The sequence below is a fragment of the Lampetra fluviatilis genome, chromosome 2 (genome assembly GCF_964198595.1).
Source record: "Lampetra fluviatilis chromosome 2, kcLamFluv1.1, whole genome shotgun sequence".
Taxonomy (NCBI): domain Eukaryota; kingdom Metazoa; phylum Chordata; class Hyperoartia; order Petromyzontiformes; family Petromyzontidae; genus Lampetra; species Lampetra fluviatilis.
In genome coordinates, this window is record NC_136276.1 from 13,131,459 (window position 1) to 13,150,063 (window position 18,605).

The 18,605-nt window shown below is 50.3% G+C and overlaps 1 long non-coding RNA gene across 2 annotated transcripts; it reads right to left on the reverse strand.

Annotated features, from left to right (window-relative positions):
* Positions 1 to 296: 296 nt before the first annotated feature.
* LOC144943042 (uncharacterized) lies at positions 297 to 18,443 on the reverse strand. Of its 2 annotated transcripts, none has more exons than XR_013639443.1 (4): positions 18,194 to 18,443; positions 17,861 to 17,939; positions 1,128 to 1,241; positions 297 to 550 (listed from the first exon to the last, which is right to left on the reverse strand). It is a non-coding gene; the product is annotated as an uncharacterized LOC144943042 (long non-coding RNA). The 2 variants fall into 2 exon arrangements; XR_013639441.1 differs by having other exon boundaries at positions 297 to 554.
* Positions 18,444 to 18,605: the final 162 nt, after the last annotated feature.

Below are 18,605 nucleotides of genomic sequence, written 5' to 3' on the forward strand. Positions count from 1 at the left end.
ATGCTCCGCTGATTTCCATTGAACCTTTTCACTTTCTTCTCAACGGGTGATTGATGCCCGTGAAATTGATGGCTCCATATCTCATAGGGCGTTAAATAGTTAATTTAGATTGTAAAGACTTGGAAGTGAAATCAAATTTTCTATTTTGCTCTATACAGGTACAGCGAGTTCTCCATGTTGTTTTAGTTGGGTATCTGTAAATAGATTATCTGATCAATTTACATCTTACCGAAACTATTGTGCTTCTGGCATCATCAATGAATTCATTTTATTTGATGTGCCAATATAGTCCTCAATAAAGTAGGCATCAGTGCACATTACAACGGAACGAGAGCGGTACAGGGGGCATACAGCAACAGGAAGTTTAAAATAAATCACATAATGACACACACACACTTCAAATCTAAGCTCTTTACAGTGGGGGGTATATTACGTGAGGTCAGGGAACAGCCCAGGAAGATGATCTCTGGCCTCTTCAAGGGCGCCTTTCTTGTCCAGCACCAGAGAGATCGACCATTCTCATGGAATTTACAACATCACCATCTGCAGTCTGACTGGTCGGGGAGGGAGGAGGGGTGGGGCAGTACAGATGGCATTCTTTATAAAGAGCTTATATGCATGGATATCAAGTTCAAGTTCATTAATTAGGTATAGCCCTGTGAGCCATTCGGCTCTTGAATCGGGTGCAACCGCAACAAACAAAAAACAAAACATGAACAAAAAAACATCTTAAAGTGAATATGTGACTGAGTGCAAACAGAAAATCCAAGAAAAGACAGCAAAATATTGCTGTGCAAAAATCCCAGTGGGATGCAAGTCAAACAATCAACAACAACCACAAGACAACTTAGATTAAGGCCATCAGAGTTACTTGAGCATATTCCAACATAAACAAATCAAAAGAGGTGGGTGTGTGTTGAGTGGTTACATGAAGATGTTCTACGGTGAGAAACATAAACGAGGGTGTTTGCCGTGAAGTTTGGCCGAATTTAGCGAAAGCTGTATTAGAGTATTCGCAGGTCAATAATGGCAATTGTCCTCTGGGTGTGGAGGGAGGCGCACAGTCAGTAAAGTTGAGCGAGATAAGGAGTTAATTGAGTCGGGCATTTGCGGCAGCCGCGAGATACCGTTATCGTCGAGTCGACCTGGCCAACCGCGAATGGTGGTGGCGGCTGATATTTGTGACTCGGGCGACAGCCGAGGTCCGTGGTTCAGTTGTCATCTTCATTGATTGGCGCGCTCTGACGACAACAAAAAAAAATTGAGGAGAAACTCAAAAAATATAAAAAATGAAAGTGGGGATATTGCAGACATGTCATAGCTCGTGACGGAAGAGTTTGTTATTGGCAAGTGCGGTTTGGTGCAGGGCCTTTGCTTCTCAGTGGGTTCGGATGTTTTTTTTTTAATAATAAAGGCTTTTGGGTTAGATCGTGTAAGTATAAATGTGTCCAACCCTCCACCACCCGACACGGCCAATCATTAAAAAAGGTGTCACGTTAACAACACGCCAATTAGTTACTTCTTCAGCCCACCGGTGTGTTTGAAGAGTGAATCTGCAACATTTAGAATTCACTTTTTAGTTTTTTAAATGGGTCCTTGTTTTAAAGTGTGAAACCGAAATACAAAAAATTACATAATCAGAAGCTGCCAATGTTCAAACAAACTTGTAAATGTTGACCGATTTCCTGGCTACTTTAAAACTGACAAAAATATATATTTCGGAAATGCTGCCAACTTTTCAAATTGGATACACCTATATCTCTATAATAGAGGTTTGTTGGGTTAGATCGTGTAAATATATGAATCTTTAAGGGTTGTAACAACCCTTACTAGTTGGCTGTGTCGGGTGGTGGCAGGTTTAACGGCACGTTTATATACTTACGCGATCTAATTATTATGAATAATACTGGTCGCGAAAGCCTACGTGTTAAATCGGATGTTTTTACTCTCTGCTAGCGCTGAGATGGATGAATGCGTCAGCTGAAAAATGTGGGGCCCCAACGATGTAGTTTCAAATGTTAATGTATTATGTTTCTGATCAATTAATTAATATTGCATGAGTCCGTATGAACGGCAAGCTGATGGATCGTTTTGCACGGCTATTTGTCTGGCCCTTGATGAAAATATGTGGAGCCAATCTTTGAAGATGAAATCTTTCTATAAGTGTAAGTTGCATAAGAACGCATATTCATAAAATGTGAGTGATATGTGTTTATGCGTTTAGCACACTCAGTTGCATACGATGGGTAACACAAGTTCAATTCCTGACGCTAAATTGTCTTGAATATAAATACTGTATCTGGTGCAGTCTGTTAAAATCTCAGCGTCAGTAACAGGGAGACCAACGTGTTTGGATGTTCATGGTGCTGGCCACGAGACCCTTTCGTTTGCCATCGTTGAATCAATAGGTGCTCGCTAACGAAACGTGCTTACGCAGCAGGTTGTGCAGGCTGCATCGGGGCCTTCAGACCGTGTAGACAAAGGGTGGAGTGAGCGTCGCTGAACAATTGTCCCCATTTTCGCAGACATTGAGAAATACATCCAGCATCTGAAACGAATAAATTGATCTCAAAATATATAAATGGGATGTATTTGCTCAGCAATGGCCTCAAATTAACCCAGACTGAGCACCAGGGCTGGTGGAGCAGTGAGGATGAGAGAGGGTGTGCTCTGACCCAGTGCTGCTCACGAAATGACCTGTAGCCTTTGTAAACTTGAGGATGTAATGTGTATTTTTTGTCCTTTGTGTTCCTAACCTTTAAAAGGCACGTAGGATAAATTCTACACCGCTATACTGGTGAATATGTCCTCATTCTGAGTGTTATCAAATCTTGATGCATTTTATAAAATTCGAATGATTCATTTTCACTCTTGGCTTCGATAATCAACTCGAAGTGTAAAGAATATTACGTGTATAGCACACTTATCTGCATACGTCAGCTCCACAAACTCAATTCCTCGTTACTCACAATAATGCCAGTCTTGAATATCAACTTGGTGTGTGGGCTTCCCTAAGGTTAACTCAGCCTAAAAATGTGCAGTGTGAAAACAGGAACAGGCAGTGTGTGTATGTACACATTTGGCCGATTTCAACGTCAAGAATAATGATTACTCTTCACCACGTACGTAACTTTACTGTGGAAGAGGGATACACACAGTGGACAATTTTAAGTAGTCCCATTCCGATGGGAAGCCCGCAACAAGAAGCATAACAAAAAAATGCATTAATAGCAAGCAATGAATCACTTATCTGTCACTGTGCACTAAATAGTGCCCATTGCAGTCAACATATTTATCGTTCGGGTGAACTGCAATTTTATGCACTCTAATGGCTTTGGTTTTAAAGGGAGGAATGCTACACTCGTTGAAGGCTCAATTAAAATCAATGCCGATTGTCCATAATTGCCTCCCACATTTCTGCCGCATCATTGCCCCTGCGTCGTGCTATGTTATAACTGTGGTGGTGGTGGTGTGGGGGGGGGTTACGTGGCCGTGTGAAATGCTAATCGCTGGGAGCCAAACCAGACTCGCTATGTATTAAGTTTCCCGACAGGTCCATGATTTAGGCCCGTAAATTAATTCTGAAGGAAATCCACGTCGTTGTGGAGCGAGGACAATAATGGTCAGAATTTAAAAAAAAATAGGTGGTGTACACATTAGTGGTGGTGGCGGGGGGGGTGTTATTCAAGAAACACATTCGTGTATTCATGAATTAACAGAAGTGATTGATAAAAGTGATTCTTATTTTAATCGTTCATATGGCAAGGTGAAGGTAGCAATGTCACACAGTTATCTGCATATCAAGTTTATTAAGCCATTAAATATCATCTGGAGGCTCTGGGGTTTGTCGGTGATATTGTCGATTTTAAACTGATAATTATCCATGAGAAAGATTCGAAATGACACAGGACCAGAGATGTGGCGTCAGCCACGTGTCAATCGTCAACGTTTGACAGCTACCTGCCAAATGTTCAAAGTGCCTTCGTCTGCAAACGAGCACTGAGCAGTGACCATCTTCATTGCCAATCCGCACGTCGCTCGAAGGGACAGTGGCCCTCAGTCGAGCATGACGACATTTGCAGCCAAATACTGGAATGCGCCCCCGGTGCGCACCGCCATGGAGATGGAGCGATGGATATCAGCCCCTTTGCAGCCCTGTTACATTGCAGGCTCAAGATAGATGGCGGCAGTGGCACAGCTCGAGGGAGGCCCTCATCCAGCAGTGGATTGAGCACCCACCTGTACGTTTCTCCCCGTGAGTGGTCCTTATATGTCCAATCCAAGAGGAATCAATGGGTGAGTCAACCCCTCTCCCCCACCGGGATTTCAACTCATTATCTCATGTATCTGGCGCCCTCCCTGCTGCTTGCTCTCCTCTGTCGGCCGAGGTGCGTTTTGCACTCAAGGCGTGCGCGCCTATGATACACGCACGCACAAAGCTGCACTTTCTGTTTTGATGATGGTTTGTGCTGACGTTACAGTCAGATCGAGGGCGGGCGCTGCGAGAACGATTCGATTTTGAGCGCTTTAGTCTCTGCGGTGGGCAGCCACACGACACCGCGACGCGCACCGCACGATGCAGACTCAGCCGCTCGCCCGCCCGCTCGCCCGCTCGCTCGCTGTCAACGCGCTGTGTGACCTCTGTGGTCTGCAAGCGGACTTCATCATTTTTTTTTCTCTCTCAAAAGAATTGAAATCATGCCGCCACGGTGGCGTGTCATGTTTAGTGCGCTGGAATTGCAATTCAGAGGTCACCGAATCTCCCGGCACGGCACTTAAAACGATGGGCACGTTTATTATATACCCCCCCCCCCCCCACCGTGCCCCCCCCTCCCCCCACCGACTCTATCCGACACTTTACCCCACCACACGCAATCTAAAGGCGTCTGGCCAGGGTGGTAAAAATAAAAATTCGTTACTTCTCGAGGGCTTTCTATATGGAGCTCTCGAGACATTGCTCGAGTGGAGGCTCTTGCACCGGCGGTTGCCTTAACAATTGCAGGGCTGCACCTTTACCTGGCCCTGGATCAAAATCTGTGTAAGTGCACAAATATTCTTAGGTTTTTTCGGTAAAGTCACGTAGGTAAATTTTTTTTTAATTAAAATTAATAAAACTTAAATAAGTGCACAAACACACATGCAAACCGTTCATCCTCTTAAGACCGGAGAGGAAGACTGCTGTTAACCAGCACCGATGAAGGCGAGCAAGGTACACGAGGAAGTGTTGTGGCCATCCGCCTTCATCTCTCCACTCACCCATGTTTACAAACCACCCCAGCTGCTCATTTAGGGTTGAGTCGACCTAGAGGAGGCCCAGGGCCGGTTCAAATATTTGCCACTGGTTATTGGTCGTTAGCGGGAATCGAACTTGGGTTGCCGGGCTCAAGGCGAAGCACGCGAACCGCTACCACCACCTTTCCCCCCAAACACCAACACACACACCAATAAACACGTACACGCATACACGGGTGAACACACTCAGTGGTACAGTGTAACATGCTGATCTAGCCTCCTTGGAGAGGTGCACAGGACCAGCTCTGTGCGATATAAATCTATGCGTTTGTATAAAGCCCAATTCCACGGGGATTATTTTCCCAATATGAAACGCGTGCATACAGATGGCTCGTACAGTCCGCGTGGTTTCGCCGTTTCTGTTTGCACCCCGTACCAACAAGTCACTTCATCTCGCCTGGGGTCACGTTTGGTCAGTGCGGTCACGCCGTGAGCTGGGGCTGGCTTCTCATGCAGCGATCTCTTGGGGGAGAGCTCTCTGCTTGCCGGCTGATAGTAAATGATACCGTAAAGGATGAGCACAGAAATGCACGTGCCCACAATAGTTTCGTATTCCTGTAGTAGAGGTCACGCTGGTATGCTGCCTCGGGGAAACAAGGAAATGCGTGCGGTTGCCTGGCTGATGGAAATTACACGCGACGACTCCAGAACTGGTGATGGCAGAGTGTGCACACAGAATATTTCGCCGTTCTTTGCGAACGAGGATTCGTCCGTTATTAAATTGTGACTCCTACGACGGCCTGGGGAGCGCAGAAATTTACATGCAGCGCTTTTGGTATTGCTGTAAAAGATCAGTGTGTAATCATGGTCAATGCGACGCAGCCCACTGTGAATTCCACCTCGCGCTCCGCTTGGGATATGTTAGTCTGCCATGTGTATCATTACATCCTCGGCAGAGAAGTGGGCTGACACTGCCCTGTATTAAGTAAGAACGGGTCGGTTATTAAATGTATTTTAGCCGCCCATTAACGACACGATGGACACAGGGTGGTGTTAAGAGATCCCATCCTCATTGCTCAAATGAAATATTCAAGGACTGCATCGGCACTGATGGACAATCGCCAATAAAAAACCCGAATCTCTCACATTCGTCATTTGTACTGCCTTATCACGTAAATATTTATCAGACGCTGACATTTTCAAGCAGTAGCCCTTCTTCAGTGTAGACAGTGCAGACAGATTAACTGAAATAGTTGGGAGATCTTTCTGCTCTCTAAAAACTGAAGAAGGGGACATCGCCTGAAATGTTAGCAGCCAATGAAATATGTTTCTGTTATCTGGCAAGGCCTCCTGATTGCGCTGTCAAATTTGGGAAATCTCTGTCCAGCATCTGGCCTATTCGTGGATGCTCCATCAGGCACCCCTCTCACCGCAGTCACGAGAAGGCCATTCCTCTCCGTCGCACAACGGACGTGTCTTGGCTGCACACGAATTCTGCCGCGACACCATAACCCGAGCCCGCAGAGAACCTCACAGGAAATATATCTCTCCGATGGATTTCCGAGATGTAACGCATGTTGCTTGGCACAATGTCTGACATTTCAACTCCGCGTCAGACATCCTGCTGAACGACACAAAATACTTGAGAGAACGCTGCAGCACAACCGCAAAAGCGTACACCGTCGAACATAAATCACACCAGGTCTCTCCCCTGCAATAGATGCATTCGTCTAAACCAGGGGTCGGCAACCAAAATAACAAGAAGAGCCATTTCTTTCCAATTCGGTACAAAATTCAGTATTTCAAGAGCCGCAATGCATCTGAGTACATACTGTACATGCGTACATATCGTCAAGAAGCAGCCCGTAAAGAGCCGTATGCGGCTCCGGAGCCGTAGGTTGCCGACCCCTGGTTTAGACGAACCCTAGACTCACGCTGGTTCTGCGAAGACGCACCCGGCGGCGTATGGTGAATTCGCATCGGAGAAAGCCGTTAATTACCCTGCAGGGCAACTTGCCGTACCTCCCACTTGGAGTGAATGAAGGGGTCACGCGATGACCCTACTCATCCACTCCACACCGAAGCCACCAATCAACCTTCAAAGAACGGAGAGGGCCTCTTTGTGCCACTCAACCAAGATCCTTTGACAGACAAGCCAGTGGCTGATTGACTAAATCAATTGATTTCTAGCTTGTCACGTTGAGAATGTTTTTGAGTGGACTGGATATATGATATGCGTTGTGAGTGGAGCAGTGCATCTGTGCATGTCTGTTGGCTGGTGTAACTGAAATAAACTCCCAAAAAAATATCCCAATGTGATCATTATCCTCCCGCATTCCGGTTTCGTATGGTATCAACTGTTTATGTCAATACCTTATTTACTACTCTTAGGTTTTTTCGGTAATGTCACGTAGGTGTAGGGGTGTTACAGAGAGCCCGTTATGCATGGCAGCCTATGGTAAACAAGCACAGTGGGCGGGGCTACGTCAGTGCACGGGCAGGTGGCCTCTACGACGTCCGCGCTTCGGACGTTACGATCCCCCGGGGCCCCACCCCTCAGGGAGGGGGGTGTATAAAAGGGGAATGTATCGGGGGGCTCGGGAGGGATGTGTTAGCTAAGAAGAGAAGACGGAAGACGTCCTAGATAGAGCCCTGGTCTCCCCCTGGTACGCCGTCCTTGTCAGGACCGCGCAGGCTCGAGCCAGTGGCTTGGTACCAGAGCCAGAGCCAGTGCTGGTCTGGACTCTGAGTACCGGGCCCGACTGACCAGTGTCGGGCCAAGATAGCCTCCCCTAGTCCACGAGAGGAGGACTCTGAGGCAGGCTAGGGTTAGCTAGGAGGTGTGTCCTCAGATAGACGGGTGAGGGGGCCGATACCCCCTCAAGTGTGTATGTCACAACGTATGGTGTTAATAAACCAGTGTGCCTCCAACTATCCGGTGTGAACGAGTCGTGAGCGTTGCTACATCTGGCGTCAGAAGTGAAACAAAGTACGAACATGGATACACGCCGGATGACTCGAGTCGGGGTACCAGAGGCAGAAGACACCTCTGCAGTCGGAGGGCCCGACACGGCTGAAGATGCCATCGACCAGCCGGGGTTGGGCGCGTCCGCGCCACAGCAGCTGGAGGAAGGGGAGCCGTCGACGGAGGGGCTGAGGCAGGCGCACGCGAAGCTGGCCGAGCTCCTGTACGCCGCAGCCGCCATGCTCGACAACATCACGCGGCTGGGGGCTGCGGGACCGCCACGGGGCGACAGCAGCCAACGACCACAGCGCCTTCCCGCCATTTCAACGGGGCAACATTTTGAAACTCCCGCCATCGCCGCAGCTGCTGTTGAGGGCGTGGCCGCTCTAAGCATCGCGTCCAACGGCGAGAGTACAGTATCTGCCGCGTCACCACCCACGGGCGGAACGTCATCACGGGTGCGACCGGCGATGCCATCGCTGCTTCGGGCCGACGCTGAGTCAAGTGAGGGTGACGAGGGAGCGCGATCGTCCTCTGCAGCCGCTGCCTTACATCAGCGTCTGCCCCCGCTCAAGGAATTTGTGGGCGAGGATGGCGACTGGGGCGGCTTCCAGCGGCGCTTCTTCGCTCACCAGGAGATGGCACAGTGGACAGACGCCGAGGCTCTCCGCGCGCTGCCAGCACTCCTCGGCAGCGACGCCCTCGCCACTCTAACGTCGGCTCCGAAGGAGAGGCGCTCGACGCTGCGGAAGGCGATGCAGGTGCTATCTGCAGTATATGGTCCACCATCGGACTGTCGCCAACTCTTTTACGATCGCCAGCGGGGGACGAAGGAGTCGCCCCTGGCGTACCGCACAAGCCTCCTGGCACTGGCGAAGGAGGCCTTCCCACGAATGGACGACGAGGGTGTCGACGCCATGGTGACAGAGAAGATACTTTTGCTGGCGGACGACTTAGACATCGTCATTGTCGCACAGGACGATGCAGAGATGTGCTCCCTCCAAGCGGCCCGTCTTCTCCACGCGAACCTGTCCTCTCAACGACAGAAGGCCAGCAAGGCAGCGAGCGGGCGTGCCGTCGCTGCAGCCACCCTCCCGGTGGAAGCGGTTTGCTCCATCGACCATCGACGGCAGCACGGAGCGGGAGTGCGGGAGGACCGGGCCGGTTCAAGCCGTCTACAACATCCATCATCGCCACCAGCGCTTCCACGTTGTTATAACTGCGGCATCCGGGGCCACGTCGCCTCGGGGTGCCGCTCTCCTCGGCAGCGCGGGACGACACCTCAACGGGACGCCGGCCCTCGTCACAAGCTCCACCATCATAATCCGGCGAGTCGCGCACCCCTCATGTTTGGCCCACGCACACGCCCGTCACACACTCAAACACCGCAGCGAAGGGGGGTCCACTATCGCGTACCATGGCACCAACACGCACCGCTCTGGGTACTCACATTGAACCCAGCCAATGGTCCGTGTTGGCCCATCGGGTTGTAGCCGCGTCGTCGGGGTCGTCGGCCGTTGTGGGTCACATCGATGGGGTCGAGGTGCGCATCCTGGTCGATACAGGGGCATCGGCGACCATTATTTCGGAGTTGATTTATAACATTCTCCCTGCCCAGAGCCGTCCTTTGATGCCTGTTAATGTACCATTCTTTGCTGCTAACGGGGGTTCACTTGGCATCATCGGACAAATTCGAGCCCAGATTTGTGTCGGGGATATTAAATTATCTGGGCCGATTTTTGTTTCCTCCTCGCTGGCGGTTCCGTGCCTGCTGGGGACGGACTTCCTGGCCAAAATGCCGATTAGAATATTAATCGACCAGGGATGCATTGAGCTCCCATCGGGCCGACGCATGGCGTTTCTGCCATCCCCCGCTACGAGCCGGACGGCGTTCGCGACGGTGCCGGCGTTCGTAGATAGAACGGTGCGCGTTCCTCCGGAGGCGCAAATGTTGATCCCCTTGAAACTTCGGCGGCCCTTCGCTAAGGGCATTGGGGCTCAAGGGGTTCTGTTGGGACCGTCTAGGGCCGGGGTCAGTGGACCTAATTTACTCCCTGCCCAGACCATAGTGAGAGGGGAAGGAGAACCCTTCATCGCGGTCCTCAATGTGGGCTCGCAGACGGTCGTGGTCCCACAGGGGACCGTGCTTGCTCACGCAACGCCGGTGCCCTGTGAGGAACCCGTCGCGAGTCATGTCGGTGCTGTCCCTGCACCGCGGCCACATTCGGACAGCGATGAAGGGTGGCTCGAGGCGCTTTGCGCGGAATCGACGGACCTCTCAAATTTAGAGCGCCAACGTCTTAAGACACTACTGCGGGAATTTTCCGACGTTTTCAGTCGGGATAAATACGATTTGGGCTGCACTCATCTGCTGCGTCACCACATTGATACGGGTGACAGCGCGCCAATACGCCAGAATCCTTTTCGGTTGAGTCCCGCCGAAAAGGACCACGTCAAATCGGCTGTTGATGACATGCTAGCCGCCGACATCATTTCTCCCTCCAACAGCCCTTGGGGAGCGCCGATCGTCCTGGTTAAGAAGCAGGACGGTTCGTTGCGGTTTTGCGTTGACTTTCGGCGCCTTAATAAGATTACGGTTGCCGACGCATACCCGCTCCCACGGATGGACGAATCGTTTGACGCCTTGGCGGGAGCGCGATTCTTCTCCACATTGGACTTACTTTCGGGATTCTGGCAGCTTCCTCTGGACGATGATTCAAAGCCTAAAACTGCTTTCCGTACTCCGCACGGCCTGTTTCAATTCAACCGGTTGCCGATGGGCTTACACTCAGCGCCGGCAACTTTCCAGCGGTTGATGGAATTGGTTTTAGCTGGTTTGCAATGGGAGTCGTGCCTGATTTATTTGGATGACGTCATTGTTTTTGGCAAAACTTTTGATGAACATCTCCAGAGGTTGCGGGCGGTTTTCCTAAAGATGCGGGCTGCTAATTTGAAATTTAAGCCCCAAAAATGCCATTTGTTACGCGAGTCGGTGCGTTATTTGGGGCACATCGTGGGGCGCTCAGGTATTTCTACCGATCCCGCCAAAACGCAGTGTGTAAGCTCCTGGCCGACTCCCACCTCAGTGGGAGAGGTTAGGAGTTTTATTGGGTTTGCGTCGTATTATAGACGCTTCGTCGCTAATTTTGCGACTATCGCCAAACCCCTACATGCTTTAACATCTAAAGGGGTTCGGTTCTGCTGGGGTCAGGAGGAGGAAGCTGCTTTTTGCTCCCTTCGGGACGCTTTGGTAAACGCTCCTCCCCTGATTTACCCTGATTTTTCAAAACCGTTCTTGCTCGACACCGATGCGAGCAACACGGGAATTGGGGGCGTGCTCTCCCAGGTGGTTGACGGCGTGGAACGTGTGGTTGCGTACGGCAGTCGGGTGTTGTCTCCAGCGGAGCAACGGTATTGTGTCACCCGTAGGGAACTGTTGGCAATTGTCCATTTCGTCCAACAGTATCGCCCATATCTGTACGGTCGGCATTTCACCGTCCGCACAGATCATGCGGCACTGCAGTACGCCCTGAGGGTTCAACAGCCATCGGGACAATTGTCCCGATGGTTGGAGGTCCTCCAGGATTACGATTTCCAAACCACATACCGTAAGGGCGTTCGCCACACCAACGCGGACGTTCTGTCACGTTTGCCAACCACCTCCGAGTGTGCATGCCTCCTGGGGTCTGGACGTTGCAGGCCTCCAGGGGACACATCGGTACCTGTCTTGGCGGCCGCCAACGACGACGATGCAGTGGTTCCTAATTCGATCGAACAACAGGGCAAAGATTCCCTGTTGGGGTTGCCCGTCATTGAATGGGGGCGCCTCCAGATGGAGGATGTCTCCCTCCTCGGGTGGCGACGTCGCGTTGGCGGTGCGGCGGGGGGAAAAAGAGGTGGTTCCGATGCATGGGAAATGTGCCAAGGTCTGCTAATGCATTGGGACGGAAAGTCACGTCGACATCGGCTGGTGGTCCCTACTGGGTTGCGGGGTAGGGTGGTATGGGCCGCTCATGAGCGCCTCCTACACCTGGGGACCCAAAAGACTCTCGCCTTGCTGCAACTTGATTTTTACTGGCCCGGCATGACGAGGGATGTTGGGGATTTGTTGGGATCATGCCCTCAATGTGCACAACGCAAACCACCGGCACGGGAGTCTAACCCGCCCTTGCAATCGATTAAAGTGTCCAGGATAAACGAGCTGGTCGCTCTGGACATTTTGGGACCATTCCCCGCCACCCCCAGAGGGAATAGATATTTGTTGACGGGTGTCGAGTATTTTACACGCTGGCCTATGGCCTGGCCTCTGGCCAACCAGTCGGCAGCAGCCATCGTGGAGGCTTTTGTTCAGGGTTATGTCCTGGACAAAGGTGCTCCTGAGAGGCTGCTGACCGACCAGGGCAGAAATTTTTCCGGTAAACTACTCAGACAAGTCTGCGATCTCCTGGGCACAAAGAAAATTCGGACCTCCCCATATCACCCACAAACTGACGGGATGGTCGAACGTTTGCATCGCACCATCTCGTCCATGTTATCACAACAAGTTTCGGACTCGCAAACGGATTGGGACCTACAAATTCAGGGGGTCTTGGCGGCGTACCGGATGGCACCCCATGCGGCTACGGGGTTTTCTCTCTTTTACCTCATGTACGGCCGAGAACCAGACCCGCCTGTTCGTGCCCAGTTGCGGATCCCCGTGCCACAGGGAAAAACTAATCTGGCTGACCACGTTAAATTTAATCTGGACAAATTGACCGAGGCACGGGATGCTGCAATGCAAAACTCTGACCTCCGTCAGAAGGCGAATGAGCGCCTTAGATTGAGTCGAGCGCACATGCTGCAGTGGAAGCCGGGGGACAAGGCATGGTTGCACTGCCCCCAGGTGCCACTGGCAACCTCCTCTAAACTGGTGCGGCCGTGGCGGGGGCCTGTGGAAGTGGTGGAGGTGTTACGTCCGCAGTGCGTGCGCATCAAGTGGGGGAAGCGGCGATGGTTCGTGCACCCCTCCAGATTAAAACCCTTCGCTGCGGTACACAACCCCACTTCACACGCGCGTGGCCAAACATGTGGGGGGTCGGCCGACTTGCTGGGTCCGTCTCCGTCGCTCTCACCTAATGCCTTGCCGGCTGTGCCACCTTCAGGAGCATCAGGAGTGACGGGCTCACGCCCGATCACCCCTCCTGCGGATACCGAGGGTCACGCGGAGTCAGATGAATGCTCACCTCAAGACGGACAGTCGCCACCTGATGGTCCGCCACGCGCGGTTACCCCGTGTGAGGGGCCCGCTGCAAGGACGCGCGCTAAAATGCGCAAACTGTTGTGAGGCCGGAAAATGTGTACATAGCTGTTGTGTTTATTGGGTGTTGTGTGGATGGTGTGTTTCCCGCTCCTCGGATGTACATATGTTGGGTTCACCGTTTGTTGTGTGTGCGTGGTGGGTTCCCTGCTCATTGTATATAGGCTGTTTTTTTTACGGAATTCGTATTTATTCGGGGGGGGTGCGACGGGTTGTTTCTCATCTTGTTGTTGCGTCTTGTTCTGGTTCCTGTTATGGTTCAAAAATAGTGAGGCACACGCGCGGTCAGGGGGTGAAGGCACCTTTATTGTCAAATTTTTGTATGTTGGCAGCCGGGACGGCTGCATGCTATGTGGGGGGGAGTGATGTAGGGGTGTTACAGAGAGCCCGTTATGCATGGCAGCCTATGGTAAACAAGCACAGTGGGCGGGGCTACGTCAGTGCACGGGCAGGTGGCCTCTACGACGTCCGCGCTTCGGACGTTACGATCCCCCGGGGCCCCACCCCTCAGGGAGGGGGGTGTATAAAAGGGGAATGTATCGGGGGGCTCGGGAGGGATGTGTTAGCTAAGAAGAGAAGACGGAAGACGTCCTAGATAGAGCCCTGGTCTCCCCCTGGTACGCCGTCCTTGTCAGGACCGCGCAGGCTCGAGCCAGTGGCGTGGTACCAGAGCCAGAGCCAGTGCTGGTCTGGACTCTGAGTACCGGGCCCGACTGACCAGTGTCGGGCCAAGATAGCCTCCCCTAGTCCACGAGAGGAGGACTCTGAGGCAGGCTAGGGTTAGCTAGGAGGTGTATCCTCAGATAGACGGGTGAGGGGGCCGATACCCCCTCAAGTGTGTATGTCACAACGTATGGTGTTCATAAACCAGTGTGCCTCCAACTATCCGGTGTGAACGAGTCGTGAGCGTTGCTACATAGGTAAGAAAATAATAAATAATAATAGAAATAATAATAGAAATAAAATAATAAATCACGACGTTTCGGAGGCAACACAAGTCTCCGTCATCAGGTGGGACCGTCACAGCTACACATGATGCAGTAATTTTAGCTGTGACGGTCCCACCTGATGACGGAGCCTTGTGTTGCCTCAGAAACGTCGTGATTTATTATTTTATTTCTATTATTACTTCTATTATTATTTATTATTATTTATTTTTTACCTACGTGACTTCCAGTATTCTTGTTGACTGCTCACAAGGTGCCTGTAAAGTTGGCTAAGGCTATTTTCGCCCAGCTTCTTGAGATTGTGGTGGTATTTATATGCTGCATGAATTAGAATTACACGTATTGGTTGATGGAGGAATTGACAACATTTGCACCATCTGCAGCTTTCAACTGAGAGGGTGCCTGTGTCAGCCCTGCTGCACCACAGCAGTGGTTGTGTGCGGTCATCTCAATCGTGGCGCCGCTGGACACAACGCTACCACTGCAAAAGTGGTGCGCTTATTTCAACAAAGCTTACCTTGATAATTGTTTTTTTACCCTTCTATCTGGCAACAAAACTGACACCTTTTTACAAGGAGTCATGTTTGCATAGACCGCAATACCTGCAGTCATAATACAAACAAAAGACATAACTCTGATAATGTATGCACTGTCCTTGAAGTTGAGGTTCCCATGGTGTAAATGCTTACCCCGAGCTCTCATACTCTGATGGTGCCATTGTCTTTGAGTTGTGCGCCTTTTGGCGTCATCTGGTCCAACCCATGTGAGACTAGGCTCTAAGGAAAGCTGTCTCGGGTGTGGACCAATCAACTTCAAGGACAGTGCACATTATCAGAGTTATGTCTTTTGTTTGTATTATGACTGCAGGTATTGCGGTCTATGCAAACATGACTCCTTGTAAAAAGGTGTCAGTTTTGTTGCCAGATAGAAGGGTAAAAAAACAATTATCATATTTTTACTGGCAAATGAAGTTCCCATGGTGTAAAAGTTTACCTTGTACTTGCAATACATATGTATAGATAACTTTATGCAGTTATTAGAATGTAACCTGATGGCATCGTGTGACTGTAAACACACTTGGCACTCGTGTGTTCCGAGCTGGCGCGTGTGTTGCATTGAATTATATATTTGCGAATGTCCATGTAAAATAGATGAGCAAAGTGTTGCATGCGTGTGCTTGCTTACGTAGTATGAACTTTCACATCGGTCAAAAAAATTATACAATATTCCGTCAGAACCTCAGTAAAATAAGCATTGCCGGTTTGTCTGAATGAATCAAAAACTAAATCTTTGATGCCTGACAATTGAAGCACACCTGGATCCTATGGACCAGAATAATTTAACACCATTAGCAAAAAAAAATAATAAAATAAAATTGTAATAATAAATTGAAAATAATTAAAGCAAAAAACCCACGACGTTACTGTACGGTTTTAAAACACCGCCCCCAAAGCGTGATGCAGTTTGTAAATAACGTGGCAGACAAGAACCACTTATTTAGTGCTATTCGCAATAATACAGTGACAAATATTAATCGCACCGGCAATGTGGATTTTTTTTTAATTTGGCGCTGTTAACTGTTCTATACTCACTGTCAGTCGAGCTGGCATTCCAGACCGCTTGCCAGTGACTTTAATGACGCATCTCCCGGGGAGTTGTTTGCTAATGCTTGGGTTGACTGCACGAATGTAAATGCCTTTAGAGGCAGCAAGATGCATTACTTCATCGAATAATATCGACGCTTCAGCTCGTGATGTGTGCATTGAATCGTGTTGTGTAGAGAATCAATGTTTCCAATTTGTGCATGTAGTATGTAATGGGGTCACGCGATGAAATATCGATCTTTGAATCTCAGAAATGAATCGAATAGCTCGGGAGGTGTTGGTCGGTGAAGGCAATCACCACGAGTTATCGGTACGTGCCAGCATTGCACTTCTACGTTAACATTCAATTTCTAAGCCTTATATTGCTGAATTATTACTTAATGGGTGATTTATGTGAACATGAAGGGTTTATGTTTTGTCTAACATTTAGACTTTTCATGTGCAGAGTGTAAATGGGCTGTTAAATGATTCCAAATAATGGTTGTACCCAAGCAGGCCTCACTGAGTGCCAATACTCTTCCTCAGAGAGGTCTTGCATTTGGATGTTTGGCTAGTTTCGTTGATGAGATGTTCGGCTTCATGCTGGAGGAAATCGGAGAACCCAGAGAAAAGACACCGTGTGTGAGGGGGAAACCACTCAGCACTGCCCTCTGCCGGTCACCTTGCAGTCCCTCTGCCTTCTAAACCTGGCAAGGCCACGCAGTGACTCATGCAACTCCAAACTAGGCTCCACACCATGGGAACCTCATTTGCCAGTAAAAATATGATAATTGTTTTTTTACCCTTCCATCTGGCAACAAAACTGACACCTTTTTACAATGAGTCATGTTTGCATAGACCACAATACCTGCAGTCATAATGCAAACAAAAAACATAACAGTTTTCCTTAGAGCCTAGTCTCACATGGGTTGGACCAGATGACACCAAAAGGCGCACAACTCAAAGACAATGCACCATCAGAGTATGAGAGCTCGGGGTAAGCATTTACACCATGGGAACCAATTATCATATTTTACTGGCAAATGAGGTTCCCATGGTGTAAATGCTTTCCCCGAGCTCTCATACTCTGATGGTGCATTGTCTTTGAGTTGTGCGCCTTTTGGTGTCATCTGGTCCAACCCATGTGAGACTAGGCTCTAAGGAAAGCTGTCTCGGGTGTGGACCAATCAACTTCAAGGACAGTGTATACATTATCAGAGTTATGCGTTTTGTTTGCATTATGACTGCAGGTATTGTGGTCTATGCAAACATGACTCCTTGTAATTAGGCTCCACACCGTTCAGCCTTCTGGAAATCCAATTAGATCGGGACACATCAAGGACTGTCGTGGGACTAACATCACTGTCGTGGTGGTCGGGCGCGTTCGGAAGTGTTTCTGGAAGAAAAAATAATAATTTGAATGGTTCTCGGAGGCAGCTCTGTGGTAGCCGCTTCTGTAAAGTTCTGTCTCACACGGAGTGTTGCATTGCTCTACGAGAGATCCCACTTAATTACAATTCTCATGATGTGATTGTCAATAACACAACCGGGATGAAACTGGGGATATTAAAAAATATATATTACAAAAAATACTCGAAAAGGGTGATTTCATCGTAGGAAAGCCGGCGGAATGATTGGAATGAAACACATTGGTCTGGTTGGCAAGCGGTGTGGGGCCTGTGTGTGTGCGTTGGATGGATGGGTTTAATAAGAGCGCCCTGGTAATGATGATGCTCACGGAAATAGAATTGGGGCCCGTTTTTCGGTGGTGCCGTCACTGGCGAGCGTCGCTGAGCAGGTCGCTTTCAGGCTGCGCACATTGCGATGAATCGCCTACCCCGCGTCTCGGCACCACCGGCTGCAAAACGCGGCCACAGGAGCCGCACGTCCCATCCTGCGCTCTTGGGGCCGTTTTGCTGGAGCCGCACACACACACACACGGGGCTTTTCGTCGCACGCCCGACATGATCAATGAGAGATGCACACGCGTGCGCCCTTCCACCTTGGCACATACGAACTACACGTGTGAGCACGCAGGGCTGATATAGTTGAACACGTTGTACGCACACAGGTTCGATACATTTGATGTGTACACGCGTGTCCGCTCTACCCCCCGCCCCCCCCTCCCTTCCGTGTCCAACACACGCGTGTGATCGGAGATGCCACGTACCTTAGACACGTTCAGAGCCTATACATAAACGCGTTTGCGCCCTCCTTGGCTGACGCATCAAACGTAGCTTGAACACGCGCGTTTGAAGGCGGCATACAAAACGCGTGCGCTCTCCTGTCTGACACATCCACTCCCGTGCCCGCGTGTCTCTCTCCCGGCGGATGCATCGGTCCCGCGCCCGTGCGCGCACAAACTCGCTGGTGCATTACGCATTGAGACGCGGCGGCGGCGCGCCACTTGAGACGGCGCCGTTTGCAGCAAGCCGCACTTAACGAGCGGCAGCCTATTAATTGCCACTGGTGCGGGTGTCGGTGGGAGATTGAGTAGGAGGAGGGCTGTGGGAGTCTGGGTTGGCTCAGATGTGGGGGGGGGGGGAGATTGCCGTCAGGATCAGCCATGCGGCCGTGGTAGC